Here is a 21,664-nt window from a genome sequence, read left to right as displayed (position 1 = left end):
ACTTCTTGGTCAGGACTGGATATTGTCATAAACTCTGTGTTGATAGATAGAAGACAAAGACAGCAGTTTTGTTCAAAGCCTAGTAACAATTTTTCCTTGGCTTATCCCCAAACCGTTCCCAAAGAGCTCTTAAGTATAAAATGAAAGGAAGGCAGACATTTTATATCAATGTTTAAAGTGAATTTGTTGAAGAAATACGCTTTTTATTGGCATCGTCTTAATTCGACATTGTTAAATAATGATGTTATTTAACAATAACAGTGTTGATAATTTTTAATCAGTTGGGGAATTATAATTTAAAAAACCCATACCAAAGAATTGAATCATTTACACATATGGTTATGATCAATATTCTCCTTACAAAAAATAATTTCCTATCAAGTGGTTTTGATTCACACTGGGAGGAAAGAACACAAAGATTTGTGTTAATAATTCAGTGATTGACATGCAACATGATACATGCATTCTACTAAGCCAGACATCCAAGTGATATGCCTCCATAGGGATTCCATCTTGTCCATGGTGAGAAAGAAATACATTATGGATAATGACTCTGAGGAGTGCCTGGGTAACTCAGTTGGTTAAGTGTCCGACTTCAGCTCAGGTCATGATCTTGCAGTTCCTGAATTTGAGCCCCGTGTGGGGCTCTGTGCTGACAGCTCAGAGCCTAGAGTCCGCTTTGGATTCTGTGTCTCCCTCTCTCTCTGCCCCTTCCCTGCTTGTACTCTCTCTTTCTCTCTCTCTGTCTCTCTCTCAGAAGTAAATAAACATTTAAAAATTTTTCAAAAAATAATGACTCTGAAATTGCCAGAAATTTAGTTTACTGCACAACTTGCTGCTTTGACAATGGTGAGTGTATTAATATGTTGTTCCAAGTTAATCTTTTGTACAACTATTTCCTTTTTGTGCCCAAAGAAATCACAAAGGGAATATCTGATCCTGTTTATTCCAAATAAGTAATGAATCAAGCTTTATTTTCTTTCTTGCCTTGTAAAACTATTGCCAAAAGAAATTACTACCAGTAAGAAGTAAGGAAATTTGGTCCTTAAAACAATTCAAATTGGAGACTATGTTAGATTTTACTTAGGTTTTTATTCCAACGTGCCAAGTTGATATCTTCATCTACATTCACTCAGGGACACTTTCAATAATAAGTATTTTTATGTTTATTTTTAAAAATAAAGATACAGATGCGATGGTAAAAATGTGCAAATATATAGACAGTGACCATAATTTTATGGGAGTGACTCTCTTATATGACTTATAAAGTGATCCTGATGAAAATTCCCAGGAAGTGTTTCAAAAATGTCTTGAGCAATAGAAACATCATTGTATGACATCTCCCCCAATGACTGTTATGGAAGACAGCAGCTATTTCTATGTGTATATTCTGCTAAAATTATAATTTTTTAAATTATATCTAATGCTTGATCATTTTTCCCTTTGTCCTTAACATGACAGCCATTTGGCTCTGCCCTACTTTTCTGTACTTCTCAAATGTTTTTTTAATGAGATACATCACAATCAGTAATGATTCATGTGGTTGTTTGCTTTTGGATAATTTCCTCTCCTTCCTCTGATAAACTCTGAAATAGATTTGAGAACATTGAGTAATGGCAGAATTGGATATGAACCAAGACCAATTAGATGTTTAAAAATTATAGTGCTGCCAATCACATAGGATTGATCTTTCCCGGGAGTATATGCAGCTGAAAATATCCCCGAAATGAAGTTATCTCCTTTTAGTCCCTGTAATTCCTATGTAAACATTACTGAAGTCTTAACAACGTATATGTAAGGAATGAGATAGTAACTACTATTAAGCACGACTTTCATAACCCAAATTCATTTATGAGATGTTCAAGGCTGTCCTCTACTATGACCTGAAGGGAAAAGGGAAAGGCCTTAGTTTTTTGTGGGTGGTGATTAAAAAACAAAACACAAAAAACACAGGTCTTAGGGAAATGGTGAGGCCCAACACTGAGAAGGCCAGCAGAGTCATGGCAGAGTGTTTCCATTTTCAGTTGAGGAGAGTTGATCCTCTGACTGACAAAGACTCTCTCCTTGATCAAACTTCAGTCAGGTTCCTTTAAGCCCCCTTCTCAACTAGGCCTCATCCTTGGACCTTGTCCTTGGGCCTGTCTAGCCCAGTTTTTGCAAGAATCCTGCTAGGTCAATTTAGGGAGAGTCCCCAGCCCTGGGATCTGACCATGCTTGATATCTAATCATATTCTTCATCCCTTTCCATCCCTCAGATGACAGCTGATTATCCTGGCCTGTCTTCAGCAAGAATCCCCCCTACCTTAATGTCTTCTCTTAGTGATTTTTCATCCACCAATCCCCCTCATCTACTCATTGGCTATAAATCCCCAGTGTTCTAGCTGTACATGGAATTGAGTCCAGTCCTAGACTGAAGGCTCTTCAGAATAAAATCTGTTTTTATCACTTTCAACTTCTATCTGGCTCTGTATTTTCTGCAGATCTCATGTATCTTTGAAAAGAAGGTGGGACAATATGTTGCTAGTAATGAGTAAGAGTGAGAGAGTGGCAGAAGAACCAAAAGAGAGAGGAAGGTCTGTTGCTGTTCACCAAGCCAAAGGTCAAATATACTCCAAGTGTCTGTGCCACAAATGAATGGAACCTCTCCGAGTTCCTCCACAGGGATGGAGTTCTTAGTTTCACCTTTGCAGACTCCTTTCCTCCACGCTTTACAACCAGTTGGCCATTGGTCTTTACTCTTTACCCGGCGGCTTTATTTTACCATGTTTTTTCACTTACGTTAGTCTTTCCACCTCTTAAAAATAATTGCTACCCTTGTGATGCAATCCCTTTCCATCAGCATTTAATACAGTTAGAATTTGTCAAAGCTTGAACTGATGTCATCTTTTTCCTTTTTAACAGGGAATCATAAAAATAATAAACTTTGTGATTTTAATTATTTAATGTTTATTTTGAGAGAGAGAGAGAGAGAAAATGAGTGGGAGAGGGGCAGAGAGAGAGGGAGAACAGAATCCAAAGCAGGCTCCAGGTTCTGAGCTGTCAGCACAGAGCCCAACGCAGGGCTCGAACTCATGAACCATGAGATCCTGACCTGAGCCATGGTTGGATGCTTAACGAACTGAGCCACCCAGGAACCCCTGTGATTTTAATTTGCAAATGTAATTTGCAATTTGTAATTTTTTATTTACATTCAATTTGAATGTAATTTTTTGTTTCCCTCGTGACTTCTCTTGCCATATTTCTCCTTGGCTTCAGGATCTATTCCTTCTCGGCTTCTGCATGGACTTTCCTGGTTACTTTAGTTCAAAACACAACAGGATTTATCTCATTTTCTATTGCCTCTCTAATTGCTTCTCTAGATGACTTCTAATTGTTTCTCTAGATAACTTCTCCCATTTCTTCTTTCCTGCCCAGTAGACTCAGATGGATTTCCTTCTGCCTGTTCTCGGCAGCAAGGGTTCCATTCCCCAAAGAGATGACCTATAACTTTCATAAAGTCTTTCCTTTGCCTTTTTGTTTTGCCACCGCCTGAAAAACATCTTAATTTTCCTTTTCTCTTCAAAAGCCTTTTCATCCTGTGTTCCTTTGTCTTAATGGCTTTTGGGTATCCCCTGCATTATGCAGATGTTAACACTCAAGTTTTTAAGCTCCCCGTTCATTCTAAGTCATTGAAGCTGAACCAGCTGCATCTGTCTCCATTCATTTTGATCTATTACTGAAAAGTTCACTCAAACATGTTCTTCTCTACACAAATTTTGTGCACCACACTCTTCGCCTTACTTTTTAAAGCAAGTTGCTTCCCAATACAGATTACCCGAAGTTTTTTTCCAATTTGGGGGGGGGGGCTTCCCTGTCTTATTTATCACTACCCCAAATTCATATCCCTTATCCAAATTCCAAATTAGAGTCTTATTGTAATGTCTAGTATGTCAGAAAGACTCTTAACCATATATCACAGGGCCACTTCTTTTCATTATCTCTCTAATTACTATGGAAGCCATAACCTTCTACTTTGCTACTCAAAGTGTGGTACCTTGACCAGCGCTATCACCTGGGAGCTTGTTAGAAATGTAAGTGTTCAAACTTAACCACAGACTTTTTTGAATTATAACCTGCATTCTAACAAATGTCTAGGTAATATGTATTCACAGTAAAGTATAAGAAACACCAGTGTGCTACGATTCATAAACTTGAGGGTACATGAGAGTCATTTGAGTGCACTCAAATATTTTGTGATTGGAACCCAAATAATATTGTCTCAAAACATCCTAGCTTCTCTTAGAGTTCATAAATAGCGATTGCAGTTACTATGCTCTTTTTCCTTATTCAGATTTACCACTCTCCTTCCCAGCATGCATCATGGTCACACAGATAAACTTCTTCCCACGACCATGGTCAAGGTAAGACAATTATTAATGAACATTTTACTAATGGACCTTTTACTAATTTTACTAATGGACAATTGAAAAAAAAAGAAATTATATTATTAAATTATATTCTTACAGTTACCCAGCTAATCACAAGTAGATTGAACATACGTACTCAAAATCCTTAACCCTAATTTTTTGTTTCCCTCATGACTTGGTCTAAAATTTGGGCTATCACCATGTTGTTGTTTGCTGAATAAATATACAATGCTATAAAGGTTATTTTTGTTCCATTTCTCTAAATATTTTTTTTAATATTAAGACACTTAGGTTCTAAATTATTGTTAAAGATACATTTGGAAATATAATTATATCTGTAACATTCCACTAAGTATACCTTGGGGGAGAATAATCAAAAGAAATTAAAGTTTTAGAAATTGTATGTAAAGAGCATTCAGTATTTCTTTTAGAGATGCACAGAGGTTGGTGATAAAATTTCACGAGACAAAATATAGTAAGTTTACACATCTTGTGGAAAAGATTGCCACAACCGTCCAGTGGTACGTGCCGTCCTCTTTAAACTTTTACCGTCCCTTGCCCCGGCCATTCGTCTTGACACTCTTCTTCCTAACCCTCCCATTAGCTGGTTATTTTTCTCTTTATATCCAGGCAAACGTTATCATTTCTCCTCTTCCTCTATTATAAATCTCTCTAAAATGGATTTTGGAGGGGTATGGAAGAAATGGAAAGCACATTGAGGTACCTTAAAAGCTTTTTGAACGTTCATAAAAAATTAAGCACTACTCATTTTCACAGTGAAAGTGGAGTGACAGCCTAATTTGAGAGTCTCAACGAGTGTCCCTAAATAATTAGCTAAATTTTATAATATACTCGAATGCACAATAAATCTGTTAGCTAGTGGTTTGGGCATGTAATTAGGTAATAGCTGAAATCAAACTATGTGACTGTTACATAATTTAAAATCCAGTTAAAATACCTCATTATATATATTTTTTCGTTTCTCTGTTGCTCTTGAAACTTAATTATTGACACAGTATGACTTAAAATGTGGAAATAAATGTTATGGATGAAATCCGAATCAGAGAGGCAATATGCAGAATGAATGTAAAATTTTGGGAGCTTATGAACTTTGAATCTTGCACTTACTTGTGAACTTGGATACATGATAGAGTGATGCCAATAAATGACCTAGGCTTTCTAAGTATCAGATTCCTTACCTGAAATGTATACGTATGAGGTGATTTTTAAATCTTTCTTTCTCTCTTCATATATACATATATTCTACCATACTACCTATAAAAGTTTATTCTTTAGCAGACTATATACCATGATTATAATAGATAAATCCTAGTTACAATGTAGGAGGAAGACTATCACAAATTGGGCAGCAGAATTTGCACTTTGAACAGAAATTCACTAACATAAGAGGTTTCTCTAAGAACTCCTGGAGTAAAACCAACTTTTGAGTGGAAAACAAAATTCCACCTTGATTTAGCAGTAGTGAAAGGAGTCAAAGGCTTGAGACATTTTGCAGTCTGGAAACCCAGTTTTCAATTTTTAAGAGTAGAATGTTTGGTAATACTATTTAGTCCACAATTGAAATGAGGGAAATAGATGTCATTTTCCACTGAATCTTAACAGAGGTTTATGGGAGGATGTCTTTTGAATAAAATAACAGAGACATCTCTCTGATTCATTTCCTGATCTGACTACATCAAGTTTTAACAAGGGTCTTTATGGAATATTACAACACCTGATTATTGTGGAGGAGCTGGGTTTATTCTGTCATCCCCAAGGCCCCTCAAATAAGTACACCTGTCAGAGACTGAATCCAATATTTGGTATCAGGTGATTATCCCTGACCTTGAAGAACTCATGATTTAAGGTGGGTGCCATGTATATATAGTCAGATGGTGAAAATACAATCTGATACATACTAAAGTAGAACTCCAAACAGTACAATGGAAGGTGCCTGGATGGCTCAGTCGGTTAAGCGTCCAACTCCTGGTTTCAGCTCAGCTAATGATCTCACGGTTTATGGGTTCAAGCCCCACATTGGGCTCTGCACTGACAGTGCACACTCCCTCTTTTTCTGCCCCTCCCTCGCCCGCATGCTCTCTCTCTCAAAATAAATAAATAAACTTAAAAAACATTTTTTTAAAGAAGACAAAAATGAAAAACAGCTATACGCCCAAAGGATTTAGGAAGGCTTCAGAGCTTTTGCCACTTGAGTAGAGTCTAAAGGGATGCATGGGAATCCACCACCCAGAACAGGGTCAGAAGGATCTTCCTGCAAAGGAAATGGTATCTCCAAATACAAGAAGCTATGGCAAAGTCTGTGGCTTTGGTGGTGGGCAGTGCTGGCAGAATAGTGGTGTCAAGGTCAGAATGATGTGCAGAAATTAATGGAGAGCTATATGTAACATATTAAGACCTTCAGCTCTTTTCTTGTAGGTATTGAAGAAAAAACATCAAAGTTCTTTTTGGAGGAAATTGAGAAGCTTGGATTTTTTGGTTTTCAAAAAATAACCTTGGCAAAAGTGTGATGGAGGTTGAGAAAGACTAGAGGTACAATGGTCAAAGGGAAGGCCACTATATTAATCAGAAGAGATGTGAAAATAACCAAAGAAAGATGGTGGTCGTTGGGAAGGAGGAAGAGAGCAGGGTTTAAACAGGACTCTTCAACACTGAATGCTGAAGAGGGAGTGGTGTAAGGAAAATTTTTAGATGGAATTTTACTAGCTTAAACTATCTGGGTAGCATCTGGAGAGCCATAAAAAGAGTTTGTGCCTAACCATTAGGGCATTTGGGCCACCGTGACACAGAAAGCCTGGAATTCTAAATAAGAATAATGCTCTCCAGGAGAGCAAAATGAGTGATCTTAGAGTCTGTGTTCTACATGAATTCCCAGAGGAAAGAAACTGATATAGTAAGAAGAGGATTTGGGTTGTCAAGGTGAGCCCAGGGTAAAAAATCTTGTGGTGACAGAGGACACTGAAGAGGAATGTGGATTTGGAACTTCAAACAGGCTGCTTTTAACTTCGAGGTTGAGCCACTTTTTCACAGAGCATCTAATGCTTTCCAGGACCCGAAGCAATATTCAACATTTATCTTGGGTTAAATCTAGAGTCTTTGTGATTCAATAAACGGATCGTCTCTTAGAGAATCAAGCCAGCAAATAGTACTATGGAAACTGGAATGCATCAAGAGAAAAGTGTGCCTTTGGGTGCTGGCAAAGCATAAAGAACCTAGATGAAATCTTTAAGTAAACAGAAGGAGAGCAATGAACTACAGCACAGTGATAGATAAAAGCATTGTGAGTGGAAGGGATTTACCAGAATTCTCTTTTAAACTTGGCCACAGAACCATCTTAACACGCTGTAAATACTTGTTGCATGTAAATAACCATTATAATAAAAGAAAAGCTGGCACAGCTAGACCAGTCTCAAGGGAAGTTAATGAAAGTGGACAAGAAACAACTGGCATTGGGAACTCGGAATGAGTGAAGCCGAAAGTATGAGGTTTTACAAAAAAGAAGGAAACGTGCCATATATATGATTTGTGAAGGAAACTTTTCTCTTTATAAATACCCTTAGATTATTAAACTATATATACATGTCTGTATATATCCATACATGCTCATCGCAGAAAACTAAATAATAAAAGAAGAAGAAAAACAAATTAAAAATATCTTCACCTGGCCCCTAGCCTCATCCACTCCCATACTTCTGAGAGTAGTAGATTAAGAATGTCTTTCCCAAGCCGTTATACCAATAAAGAGTTTTTATGACAATGGTTTTACAGAATCAAGATATGACCACATTTTTCTTCAACTTTTTTTTTTTTTTTGCAATCGATTATGGACAGCTCTTCAGATGTAGTAAACACAGATTTATTCCCTCAATGAATGGGTATTCAAATTGTTCCCAATGTTGTCATTGTAAGTGATGATGCAAATAAACAGAAATATTGTGCATATAGTTTAATATATGGCACTATCATTTTGGTAGAGCCAGACAAAGGGTTTATGCAATTTTAAATATAATAGATACTCTCAGACTATTTTCAAGAAGAGTTCAGTTAACACTCTCCCACTAATCACGTGGCAAAGAAAGTTTCTATTTCCTCACATTAGACCTTTCTCTTATAGGTACTTCATAAAATTTTGCAAAAACAATTAGTAAACTATTTTATTGTTTTAACTTGCATTTTCCTGAGTTTTCTTTTGAAGTGTAGTTGGCACCTTTGAAATGGGCTCAACATTTGCATTGTCTCTCCTATGAATTGCCTGTCCATCTCTCTTATTAATTACTATTGGCTTTTGCTTTTGCGTAGTTTCTCATCAATTTGCAGAATGTCTTTAGTTATTCTAGCACCTAGGTCATCTCCCTATGTGTTCAGGTTTTGTTTTATAGTTTATTTCATATAGGCAACTTACTCGTGTTACTAATTTTGTTTCTAGGTATTTATAGTTTTGTGAAAATTAGGATGTTTTCTTTTCTTTTTTCTTTTTTCTTTAACCTCTATTTAGCCTTGTAAAAGTTTAATGGCCCTTTATACTGGGCTTGCAACATCCCAACCGCTACTTCTGTGATGCTCATGTGGTTGGTAAAGTAGGATGTTTTCTTTTTAATTAAGAGGTAGAGTATAGCCCAAAAAAGTGCAAGAAAATATCAATTTACACTTCGATGAATTAACTCCCAGAATACATCTAAGCAACCACTTGTAAATCAGCAAATGTCACCAGCACTCAAAATACCCCTGCCATGCCACCTCTGCATTGATACCCCACCCCCTCCCAAAAGGTCACTCCTTTCTCAACTTTGAACACTATATTTATGCTTTTTGTGTGTTTTTCTTTTCTTTTTTATTGAACAATACAGAAAAGTAATAATGCGATGTCTATGCTTTTGTGTCTGTTTAGGGGCAAAATTATGTAATTCAGATTTATATTACCTATATCTGGTTACTCCATTTTCACTGTTTTATTTATCCATTCAGTTGTTAATGGGCATAAAGATTGCTTTTAGTTTGGGATTATTACATATGTAGTTATTGTAATTTTGATTTGCATTTATCTAATAATTAGTGATTGAGCATTTTTTATGCGCTTACTGGCTGTTAATATATGTTCTTTGAAGAAATGACTATGCAAGTCTTTTGCCCACTTTTGAATCAGAGTTTTTGTTGTTGTGGTTGAGTTTTAAGAGTTCTTTCTATATTCTAGATACTAATCTCTTGTCAGATATATGATTTGAAAATGCTTTCTCCCATTTTGTAGGTTGCCTTTTTATTCCATGGATAGCATTGTTTGATGTGCAAAGTTTGTAACTTTCATAAAGTTTAGCTTGCCTATTTTTGTTTTTATTGCCTTGCCTTTGATGTCATATCAAGAAAAATTACCAAATCCAGTGTCATGAGGATTTTGCTCTAGGTTATCTTCTAAGAGTTTCCTTGTTTTGTTTCTTGCATTTAGGTATTTGATCCATGTGGAGTTGACTTTTATATATGGTATTAGGTAATGGTCCAACTTCATCATTTTGCGTGTGGATATCCAGTTTCCCCAGCACTGGTTGTTAAAAAGACTGCACTCCCCTCACTTAATGATCTTGGACTTCTTTTTGAAAATAATTTAAACATGTATTCAAGGGTTCATATCTGGGCTGAATATTCCATTCTATTCTATTCTATTCTATTCCATTCTATTCTATTCTATTCGTCTGTATATCTGTCTTTATATCAGTACCACACTCTTTTCATTACTGTGTATTTGTAATAAGTTTTGAAATCCAAAAGTATGAATCCTCCAACTTTATTCTTTTTGAAGATTATTTTAATTATTTGTGGTCCCTTCAGATTTTGTATAAATTTTATATAGATTTTTTATATTTCTGCCAAAACGAGTCATTGGACTTTTTCCTGAGATTGCATTGAATCTGTAGATCACTTTGGTAAGTATTAACATCTTAACAACTTTACATCTTCCAATTTATGAACTTTGGTTGTCTTTCCATTTATTTTTGTCTTTAATTCTTTGAGTAATGTTTCGTAGTGTTCATTATATAAGGTTTTATCTCCTTGATTAAGTTAGTTACTAAGTATTTTTCAATGCTATTATTAATGGAACAAATTCCATTTGGTCATGGTGTATAATCATTTAAATATGCGGTTGAATGTGGTTTGTTACTGTTTTGTTGAGGATTTTTACCATGCTTCTGGTAGCTTCAGTATTCTCAGGGAAAATGTCTGGCACCCTGGCTTCCCAATTTCTTTAAAAATTAGTTTCTAAAGACTTTCTCTTTCACTCACTGATGTCTTCAATTACACATATCCACCTAGCCATCAACCTCATCCTCCTCTATTCTTCCCTGTCTGTGAGTGTGCAGTGAAGTTGAGTTTAGGTGTCAGTGAAGAATTAAATGGGATCTAATTATGCAATTAGATTTGAGTCTGCAATTCAGGACAGTTGTAGGGAAAGGAGGTATAAGTTTAAGAAGCATGAGCTTGGATAAGATAACATGGGGACGGTCTACAGAGTGAGAATAAAAGAGGCCTGAAGATTGAACCATGACTAGCTTCACTATTTAAAGGCCAGACAGCAAAATGAGCCAAACTAGAAAAAGAGACAAGGGCAAAGGGGTCACCAAGGTGAAAGGAGATTCTACTGTCATTAAAGTCAACAGAATAGAGAGCTCTGGAAAAGAGGCAATTTAACGATGCTTGAGGAGTCCAGACTGGGAAATGTCCAATAGTTTGAATGTTACTGAGGTTATTTGAGTCTGTATCAAAACCACATCAGTGGCATTGAGCAATAGAAACCACATTGAAGAGGGTAAATAAGATAAGAAGATACACACACACACACACACACACATATATAGCTGATATATATGTATATATATATATACCCACTACTTTCTGGAAGCTGGAGGAGGAAGTGCTTGTCAATTTAATTAGTTTTTTAATGAGGAAAGTTAGACCACAATTTCTGATGAGTTTACCTCTTCAATGTCTAAATGACTAAACAGAATAGTCTGCATTTCCTCTTCTAATCCACCTCTCCCACCACCTGTAACATTGTTCTCTTCCATCACCATCACTGCCTTCTTGTTCTGAGGGAGCATATTTTTGGCAGGGAATGTAGCATTAGCTTACTTACAGATGTCTCCTTATCTGTTCCTCCCCTTTATTAACTGATTATTCATACAAAACCAGTGTGATCTTTTATAAACCCAAATCATATTGTCTCCATGCTTTAAGTACTTTGAAGGTTTTCTATTGCTCTTGGCATAAGGACTAAAATTTCTTATCTAATTTAACACACCCTCTCTGATGTGTTGCTGCTTTCTTCTCTGACCTCATCTCATGACATTTCCCTACTTTGAAGTTTAAGTGACACTTGGTTTATTTTAGTTCCCTGAACATGTCAAACTTGTCCACCAGGCTCCAAGTTTCACGAGGGACAAAATAGGTCCGTCTTGCTGAGTAACTGTTCTCAGGGTCCAGCAGAGTGTCTTATATTTGGTGGTGTTCAACAAAGATTTTTTGAATGAATCAATGACATTTCTTGTGTTGAATGAAAAATAAGGGAGAAAAGGAGACCTGAGGAGAAGGAAAAGAGGGGGAAACTAAAGAAGAGGAACACAAACATGGAAAAAAATACGCAAAAACAAGCCAGCAATAATTACCTTTTCTTTTTCCGGTTAAAATCTAAACTCTTTAATATACAATGGCTTACACATCCCTTAATGATTTAGTTCTCAACTAAGCTTGAAATTCTCTTCTGGCCATTTGTCTACACTGACGCCAATACCCACTTGCTCATATAGCCTCAAAAACTGCTTGCATTAGTTCCATATGGAACGATCTGCCTTATTTGCTATATTTTCTCTGACTAGGGCTTTGAATTGTGATTCCTTCTGCTTGGATCATTTTTTCCTATCCAAAGTCCAAATCATCCTTTCTTTTTTCCTTTTTAATGTTTATTTATTTTCAAGAGAAAGAGAAAGAGACAGAGAGCAAGTAGGGGAGGGGCAGAAAGAGAGAAGGAGACACAGAATCTGAAGCTGGCTCCAGGCTCTGAGCTGTCAGCACAGAGCCTGACACAGGGCTGGAACTCATGAACTGCAAGTGTCAGATAATGACTTGAGCTGAAGTCAGATGCATAACCAACTGAGCCACCCAGGTGCTCCCCAGATCATCTTTTTTAATGTTTATTTATTTTGAAAGTGAGAGAGTTCAAGCAGGAGAGGGACAGAGAGAGAGGAGGAGAGAAGCCCAAGAAACGTGGGACTTGATACCACAAACTGTGAGATCATGACCTGAACTGAAACCAAGAGGAAGATGCTTAACCTGCCAAGCCACCCAGGTGCCCCCAAATCATTTTTATAAGCATTTCCTACTAAATCATGTATCTCAGCTTAGATCTTTCTTCCTTCTGAAAGTGATTCTTTACAGTATTCCTGTGAAGATCATCTTTATAGCAATAAGTAAATAAAAAACGAACACTGCTCTGGAGGCCCAGTGTCAGTTCTTTAAATAATGAATACTATTATTGTTGTGGTGACTGTTTTTGTTTTTATATAATATTCAGTGAGATTGAAGGAACTATGTCTTGTTTCTTCCTAGAATTTATTACTGATCTGTGATTTTACAGTTGAATTTTACTAGCAACTGTGGGACAAAAAATGATGACATACATTACATTAACCAAATCCCTACTAGTGTTAAGCCATACCCAACTCATAATTAAGAGTATACAAGCAGTATTTCTGCTTAATTGAATTAAGAAATTCAATGTTAAAGTATTCACTTATTTGTTTAATGGCAGTTAACAGTTGTTACACCAGGGATTTATTGTTTGTTGGGAGTTTGCAATGATCAGTAAGACCCATAGTGATGCACATGTCCTAGTATTCAGAAAGAGAGAAAGACACTAGTGTGTTCCTTTGAGATCACACAGATGCAGGAGGGAGTAATTTACACATAGAGCGATGGCTTGATTATAGAGTATCTTCATCCCAAAGTCTATGCTTTTCTGCACTTGAGGGAAGGACTTCAAAACAAAATCCTGTTTTATTGACCTTGACAAGAGATATACTTAGGAACAATGGATGTGCTTGGTTTTCTTCTGAGACAGTCAATTTAATTTTCTTTAATAAGACAAAGTCCTGAAAGAAACAAACCAAAAACTATTAGAATTGTAGTTATTTTTTAAACAGGATAAATCGGCAAAAAATGCTGAAGTCATTATTTTACCTATCTGATATCAGTAAAGTAGCACTTCACTTAAAATCTGGAATCAAAAAGGGTTAGTATCCAAAAACTATAAAGAACTTGCCAAACTCAGCATCCAAGGAACAAATAATCCAGGGAAGAAATGGACAGAAGACATGAATAGACACTTTTCCAAAGAAGACATCCAGACACATGAAATGGCAAACAGACACATGAAAAGATGATCAACATTACTCTTAATCAGGGAAATACGAATCAAAACCATGATGAGATAACCACCTCACACTGGTCAGAGTGGCTAAAATTAACAACCCACAAAATAACAGATGTGGATGAGGATGTGAAGAAAGGGGAACCCTCTTGCACTGTTGGTGGGAATGCAAACTGGTGCAGCCACTCTGGAAAACAGTGTGGAGGTTCCTCAAAAAATTAAAAATAGAACTACTTTATGATCCAGAAATTGAATTACTAGGAATTTATCCAAAGGATACAAAAGTGCTGATTTGAAGAGTCACATGTACCCTAATATTTATAGCAGTGCTCTCAACAATAGCCAAATTATGGAAAGAGCCCAAATGTCCATTAACTGATGAATGGAAAAAGAAGATGCAGTATATATATCTATAGTGGAATACTACTCAGTGATGAAAAAGAATGAAATCTTGCCATTTGCAATAACATAGATGAACTGGAGGGTATTATGTTAAGCAAAATAAGTTAGTCAGAGAAAGACAGATAATACATGATTTCACTCACATGTGGAATTTGAGAAACTTAACAGATGATCATAGGACAAGGGAAGGAAAAATAAGATAAAACCAGAGAGTTAGGCAAACCATAAGAGACTCGTAAATACAGGGAACAAATTGATGGCTGATGGGGGTGGGGGAAGTGGGTGATGGGCAATAAGGAAGGCACTTCTCAGGATGAGCACTGGGTGTTATATGTAAGTGATGGATAAATAAAGCAAATCTGGAATCGATATTTATATGAAGGACAGAAACATATCCAGTTCAATCTGAGTGAACAATACCTTAGATAGTCCCTTACAAGTCCAAGTTGGGATGACTTCTATAATTATCATAACTTTAGATCAGTTTCAAAATACTGAATTGATCTGATCATAAATACATATTACACCTTAGTTTTCAAAATAGAGGAAATCAATAATGTATTTATCAAATATATACTGCCTGTCTACTATGTGGCACGCGTATGTTACATACACATAGTATATATGTTGTATATTTCAGTAGCTGAGGAAATAGCCATGAACAAAACAGACAAACATCTCTGCCTTTCTGTAGTTCCAGTCTAATATGGGTGGAAGAGTTAATAAATTATTAATCAAGTAAAAGACAAAGATATCATATAATATTTCAGAGTTTTGAATGGTATGAAAAAAAAAGTAACTAAATAGGAATGGAGGGGTCAAGAAGTAAGAAGAGTAGGAAAGAATTGTCTGAGAAAGAATGTGAAGGCAGCTTCTGATAAGATGGACAAGACCTGAAGGTGGTGAGAACATTGCTCTCAGACCTCTGAAGGAAGAGAATTTCCAAGAACAGAGAAGAGCAAGTCAAAGACCCAGAGATGAGACTGTGCCTAATGTGTTTGCTGAATGGTAAGGAAACTAGTGTGGCTAGAGAAGGTTAGGCATATGCTAGGAGATGTGGTCAGAGAGGTAGAGTGGAGCTAGATGTTTGTAAGGCCTGTAAGTGACTAGCATTTACTCTACTGAAACTGTATGTCGTTTGCGGGTTTTGAAGGAAAAAGACATGATCTGTATTCATTAAAGTTAGTGACAATGGATGTTTTTGTATTTTCCACTAGCATATTTAGCCATGTGGATCCAGGTAGAAAAGCATATTTAACCAAGGTTCTAAGTATTGGCAGTCAGGTGAGATGAAGGGAGAGAAGGCAAAGGAATCAGCAATATATGCCGAGTAATAATTATAATGTGGATAATGGGATCTAAACTACATGAGGAGAGAAGTATGGACACAGCAGGAGCAGTGCAACGCTCACAGGGCTGATAATTGTGGGGTTGCTAGAGGCGGGATATTAAGGAAGTGGAGGTCACAAGTGGGCTAGCTGAAATTAAGACAGAGTGACATTTATTGGCATGACAAACTCTCACGTATGACCATGAGAGTAGTTGATGGAGATAGGATGCAGAACAAAGCCAACGGGGGAGAGGGTTTCAGGGAACAGAGACCAAAAAAGTGGAAGCTTTGTTTATGTGGCTGTTGAAATCCTCATGCGAGATCACACAAGCAATTCTGGGAAGAATGACTGAGCCAGGAAACTCTTTAAGAAATAAATGAAGTGACCCAGGGCTTGGTAGATGAGAACAACAAAAATGGTGCATCCCGATAACACAACCTTCCAAGGAGGATGTTTTCATGGAGAGGGAGAGAGAGAGTCTTACCTGGAGCAAGTAGCTATGAAAAAGCAGAGGGGACACCTGGTTGGAGAGCTTGGGAGACATCTGGTTGGAGGAGTTAGTCTGGGGCTAGGAGGGATGTGGGAGAAGCAACAGTCACCACTTGAGATGGCTGCCAAGTAAGCAGTGACCTCAGGGGTGAGACAATTCAACTCAGTAACAAACTGAAGGCAGATGGTGGAAGTTAAAGGCAGTGGGGGTGGGGTAGATTTGGTTGATGACTGACAGCGAATCAGTGACAAAACACGCCATGATTTGTCAGCTTCAAAAAGGATGTTTTGTGGCTTGGCCCCCAAGGTTTTATTTTTAAAACCATACACACTAAGCATTTATTGTATTTGCTCAAAAATACGAGAGAGGTAGGGACACAAATGATGCCAAGTTTTTATAACTATGCTGAATATAAAATACTGGAGAGCCCTGGCTTTGTTCCCATTCTAGAAATCATTATTGCGAATTTCCTTTTGAGTTGAATTTAGTTTTTCAGAAGAGGGGCCATGAGCAGGCATAAACACTACAATTTATCAAACTGCCTGAAGGGAAAGATGTGAAAAGTACTGATGAAAAACAACCCCTTGAACAGGACAAGATATGATAAGAGGACTTTGAAAAGTTTTTTGTTTTGTTTTGTTTTGTTTTTTGTTTTTTTTTTACCCAATTTCCCTAAGTTCCAGGAAGTTTTCTTAGGAGAGATGGTGGTGCCTGAAAACCACATCATTCCTGGGATAGTAGAGACTTCTGGTCAGCATATGTGACTGTAGGAAGAAATAAATAATTTATATTTTAGAAAAAACCCTTATTATCTAAAGATGGCTCTTTAATAAAGTCATAAAGCAAGTAGGAAATGGACAGATGTCTTGTTTTCCCAAACTCTTTCAGGGCTCAGTGAATAAAAAATGGTGGTAACAACATGATTTTAGGAAGGCTTGTGTTTTAGTTCCCTGCTCTGTTCAGAATAGATTAGTGTGTGTATGTAGGGGGCACATACCTTATTTGATCTTATACATTATGTGCCAATATCTTTGCACAATACTCTCTTGTTAAAGGCAGAGAATGTTTCAATGTTCATCTTTTAGCCTCCATATTCTGGAAACAAGGTGGATATTCAACCACTGAATCAACTTGCGAAACGTGAACAGTTCTTATTTTCCAGATTTTACCTTTTTCCATATATGAGTGGGTACCAGTAGCAAGAAACTTTCAGAGGGTAAAAAGAAAACAAAATAAGTAAGGAAACTGAAGTAAAAAGTATTCAAAAGGAGTTAAGTAAAAATAAACAGAAATCAATATAGCATTTGTACCTTACTCTCTCTTCTTTTTCTACTTGCCGTTGCTTCATAGTAACGATGTAAAAAAAACTTCAACTCTGGGGGTTAGGCAGTTAACATTTCTGAGTATATGATGAAGACCCGGATGAGTCATCCGGTTGACTGAAAGTCAACCTTTCAGTGTAATACACATAAAACCTGGTTTTCTTGTGTTCTAGTGCCCACATCACTTTCACACAAACAGCCTGTCAACCAAGTAGTTAAAAGCATGTGGCATTTTTACTGAGGAATCTCTTAAAATTACCCAATTGGGGTAAATGGAGAATACATTCTTAACACTTGGGTAAACTTCTAATAGGTGTCCTATCTCTTATTTGAAAGCGTCTTGCACAGAGAAGTAACTCTCCCAAATGTTTCTTCTTTGTGAACTACCCCAAATTCTACCTTGACCTTTGCTTATGTTAATCTTCTATTCTCCCTGCATTGCCTTTATTCTGACCCCTGTACTGAGGCAACCTTGATTTACATAAAAATGTCAAGAAGTCTCTTGGCAAGACTGAGTATTCTTTAGCAGAGAAGAAACTGGGCTGTGAAACTCAAGCTTTAATATCTTACTCTGGGCCAAATAAATTGTAGTGGGGGCTGAGTGGAAGTGGTTGAGAATGAGAAAAAATTTTTTCTTGATCTTCAAGATTTTCCTCTAAAAAAACTAGTAAGATGTATTTACATTAAGCCTCTAAAGTCAAAGGATTTTGCTGGATCTTTGTTTTAATTTAAAGTGGAGTAGAAATGAAAACTCTCCATCGTTCTCATTCTATATATGGATTCATTCCTCATCCAGATATTCTTTCGCCCCTGCTCCCTATGATCCTTGGGTCTTAGGGATGGCATCCCCACGGAAGAGGGGAGGGCACTGAAGGAGAAGCTTCTAACACAGAGCTGTGTAGAAACTAGAGGGGGAAAAGAGAGCTACTATTTTCCAGAAGGTCCTTAAAGTGAAACAGACCACAAATTCTCTAATTAGCAAAAGCAGACTTGAGGCATGCAGCCTTCTGTTTACTTCAGGACTAGGAAGGAGACCAGCTGGCTTTCCCTCAAAGATAACAAATGCTATTGCTGCTTTGAAGAACCTTGCCAGATTAAGTGTATTTGCAAAAAAAAAAAAAAGAGAGAGAGAGAGAGAGAGAGGGAAAGAGAGAGAGAAGAAGAAGAAGAAGAAGAAGAAGAAGAAGAAGAAGAAGAAGAAGGAGAAGAAAATAAAGTTCATACTGGTGTTTTTAATTTTTTTTTTAATATTTATTTATCTTTGAGAGAAAGGCACAGAGAGCGACTGGGGGAAAGGCAGAGAGAGAGAAGGAGACACAGAATCTGAAGCAGGCTCCAGGCTCCCAGCTGTCAGCACAGAGCCCAACGCAGGGCTTGAACCACAAACTATGAGATCATGACCTGAGCCGAAGTCGGGTGCCCAACGAACTGAGCCCATATTGGTGTTTTAAAAACCCTTGAAGACAATGAGTTTGTTATAAGAGGATGCTTTGGACATCAAATTACTGTACTGTGTACCTTTCCTTTCTTAATTTCAAAATGAAAATAATAGCATTTGGCCTATCCAACTTTCCAAATTTTTGTATCTCCCTAAGGTGATTTTTTGTGAAAGCATTAGAAGAAATAAGCTCTAGGTTTCCATTTACTTTATACAGATGTAGAGTACTGTCTGATACCTCCTGATTTCTATCATTATTGTTATTAGGTCAGCTTCTTAAAATAAAATTAATAGGAGAAGGGTTTGACTACTGGGCCCCTGTGGAGCATGTGGAGAACTTTAGAAAGTCTTCGAATATTAAACAATCATTTAGAAATCACTTGGGTGCAGCATCAGCTTTGAGGCTTGTAGGCTGTGGTGTAGATTTATGTGTATTGTAGCGTTTTCTTTGGGATTTGCCTGTGTGACAAAAGAGGCAAACTTCTATAAAAATGAAAAACTAATGAGATTTACATAATACCACAAGAAAAAAAAGAATAATGAAAACAATTGGTTTCCTAGCAGATCACCTTAATAACTTAAATAAAAGCAAAATGCAAGCTGAGAGATCACCAAAATAATAGACTATTTCTAGACTGAAAATCCACCTTTTCTGTTGAATTATAACACAAAGAAAACTATTTTAATGTAAATACAACACTTACGGGATGTCAAAAATTTTGTTGCTAAGAAGGAGACTCACTTGGTAAGCCAACAAGTGTTGTTGTTGGTAGACATCACCAATAACTATTCTGCACGAGGCCTTCTTGTCAGTTGGACGAGATCTCAGTAATGCTCCTACTTTTCCTAGAGTAGAAGGTACTACTGTGAGTTAGATTGGGAAAATTCTTTACCATACTTTGGAAATGCCTAGCATCCTTGTTCTCAGGGACACAAATATCAGGTCGCTCTCCTAGTTATTATGACAAACAAAATTGCCAAAAACATCCCTACCGATTTCCAGTAGCCTGTGGCTGGTGGCTGGTGGTAAATCTCACCCCACCTTTCCCTGGAACTACTTCATTTTACACATCAGGAGTCAGAGTCCCAAGGAGGTAAATTGATTCTCCAAAAGCCACAGAGTGGCAGACCTTGGGGAGTAACCTTTCCATCTTGCTGCTTTTCCACTACCTCATGCTGCCTCCTCTCCAAGTCTCCCTAAAGTGCAATATGAATAACTCTGGAAAACTACACAACAAACTTACAACAGAGATTCCTTCTACAGCGGGGATGAGGAGACGGCAATATAGGGATTTCCACTGTTGCTCCATATTCTTGTGAATATTTATTTTTTTGGGTTTTTTTTATTTTAATTTTTTATTTGAGAGTGAGGGGAGAGGAGTAGAGGGAGAGAGAGAGAATCTTAAGCAGGCTCCTTGTTCAGCACTGAGCCTGATGTGGGGCTTGATCTCATGACTGTGGGATCATTACCTGAGCAGAAACCAAGTTGGACATTGGACGCTCAACCTACTGAGCCACCCAGGCGCCCTCTTGTGAATTTTTTGAAGAATTCACAATAAGTACACATTAGATTTATGATTCTAAAAGTAAAAATAAATTCTATTTGGTGTCTTGGGGGGGGGGGGTTATTTCTAAGATATTTTAGAGGAAGACATTTTGTAACACTCTGTGAAGTGTTTCCTCCCATTTGTATACTTTGAAAGAAATGACACAAAATACTGTTCTGATGGTGTTATTTTTCTACACAATCTTTTACACTCTCTCTGTTCCTTGTAGCTATTAAGAGTTCTGAATAGGACTCTCCTTATACTGATTTTCCTTTGTATTTGATTCTTACTGTTTCTGTTTCCCTCCTCCTTCCATCTTCATATATAATGTTTATGAAGTATTTCCACATTTCATGTATTAGTACCCATGTACTGAAAACTAGTAAAAATCATGGCAGAATAAAATAGGTTGGACCACTGAAAATAAAAATGGCAAAATAATTTTTAATAACTTATTTGTTACATGTGGCCTTTCAATAAGTGCAAAAGGCAGAATAGATTGAGTCACTTCTAATACTAACAAGTAAAATACCTATTTTGAAAATCAGTAGCATCATTTGCTGACAAAATACTACTAGTCTGTTGTACCTCAAATAAACACCTCCCTCTTAGGTGATGTACCGATTATATTCCTTGGGGCATTATTTTTTTTTTTTTTTCCACACATTTCCTTCACCAAAGCCTTTAATCCTGTGTGAATTCAGGTGGGGATTAAATTGAAATGAAGAGAAACTCAATGTACTACCAAGACCTATCTTCTCCACATGAGCCAATTTACCTCTTCTTCTTTCCCCTGTGTCCACATTTGCTGGGATTGAGCATCTCCTTTGAATTCACCGTTGCCATAGAAACATGTGTTCCCTGTTGACCTTTTGTTTTTCAAGGGGAAAGATAAACATGCCACCCACTTTGGGGGCCCTATTAGAGCCTATTCCCAGAGAACTGTACCTTCCCAGCTGCAGCATCTGACATGCTTAGGAAAGCAGTCATCTCCCAGCCTTGTTGGCAGCCGCAGGCAGAGAATGGACGCCAGCTGTACTGGGGCTGGGGCTTCATGAACCCTTTCCTATTAGGCCACATCCTGTCTGTCTTTTAGGAGTGAAGGAATGTTTCAGGTCAAATAAAGAACAGGCTTATGCAATATAACCCCCAGGATTAATCTTTTGAAAATAACAGCAGGCAGGCCACCTGAGGTGAAGAGTAAGTAACAAAATATGTCCAAGGGGACAGAATGGAAATATGCTCCATGTTATAGATTAGAATGCGTAAGGGGAAGAAAATTAGCTTATGCTAATGTT

The 21,664-nt window shown here is 37.1% G+C and overlaps 1 long non-coding RNA gene across 4 annotated transcripts in view; it reads left to right on the top strand.

Annotated features, from left to right (window-relative positions):
* The window catches only part of LOC144616880 (uncharacterized), a 424,927-nt gene that overhangs the window by 395,277 nt on the left and 7,986 nt on the right, over positions 1–21,664 (top strand). For all 4 annotated transcript variants that reach the window (XR_014137974.1, XR_013556686.2, XR_013556685.2 and 1 more), the window contains exon 6: positions 4,331–4,400. This is a non-coding gene — a long non-coding RNA (uncharacterized LOC144616880). The remainder of the gene's footprint in view (positions 1–4,330; positions 4,401–21,664) is intronic.

This window comes from Panthera onca, chromosome B4 (assembly GCF_046562875.1).
Source record: "Panthera onca isolate mPanOnc1 chromosome B4, mPanOnc1 haplotype 2, whole genome shotgun sequence".
NCBI classification, from domain to species: Eukaryota; Metazoa; Chordata; class Mammalia; order Carnivora; family Felidae; genus Panthera; species Panthera onca.
This window is presented reverse-complemented; position numbering and strand designations above follow the sequence as displayed.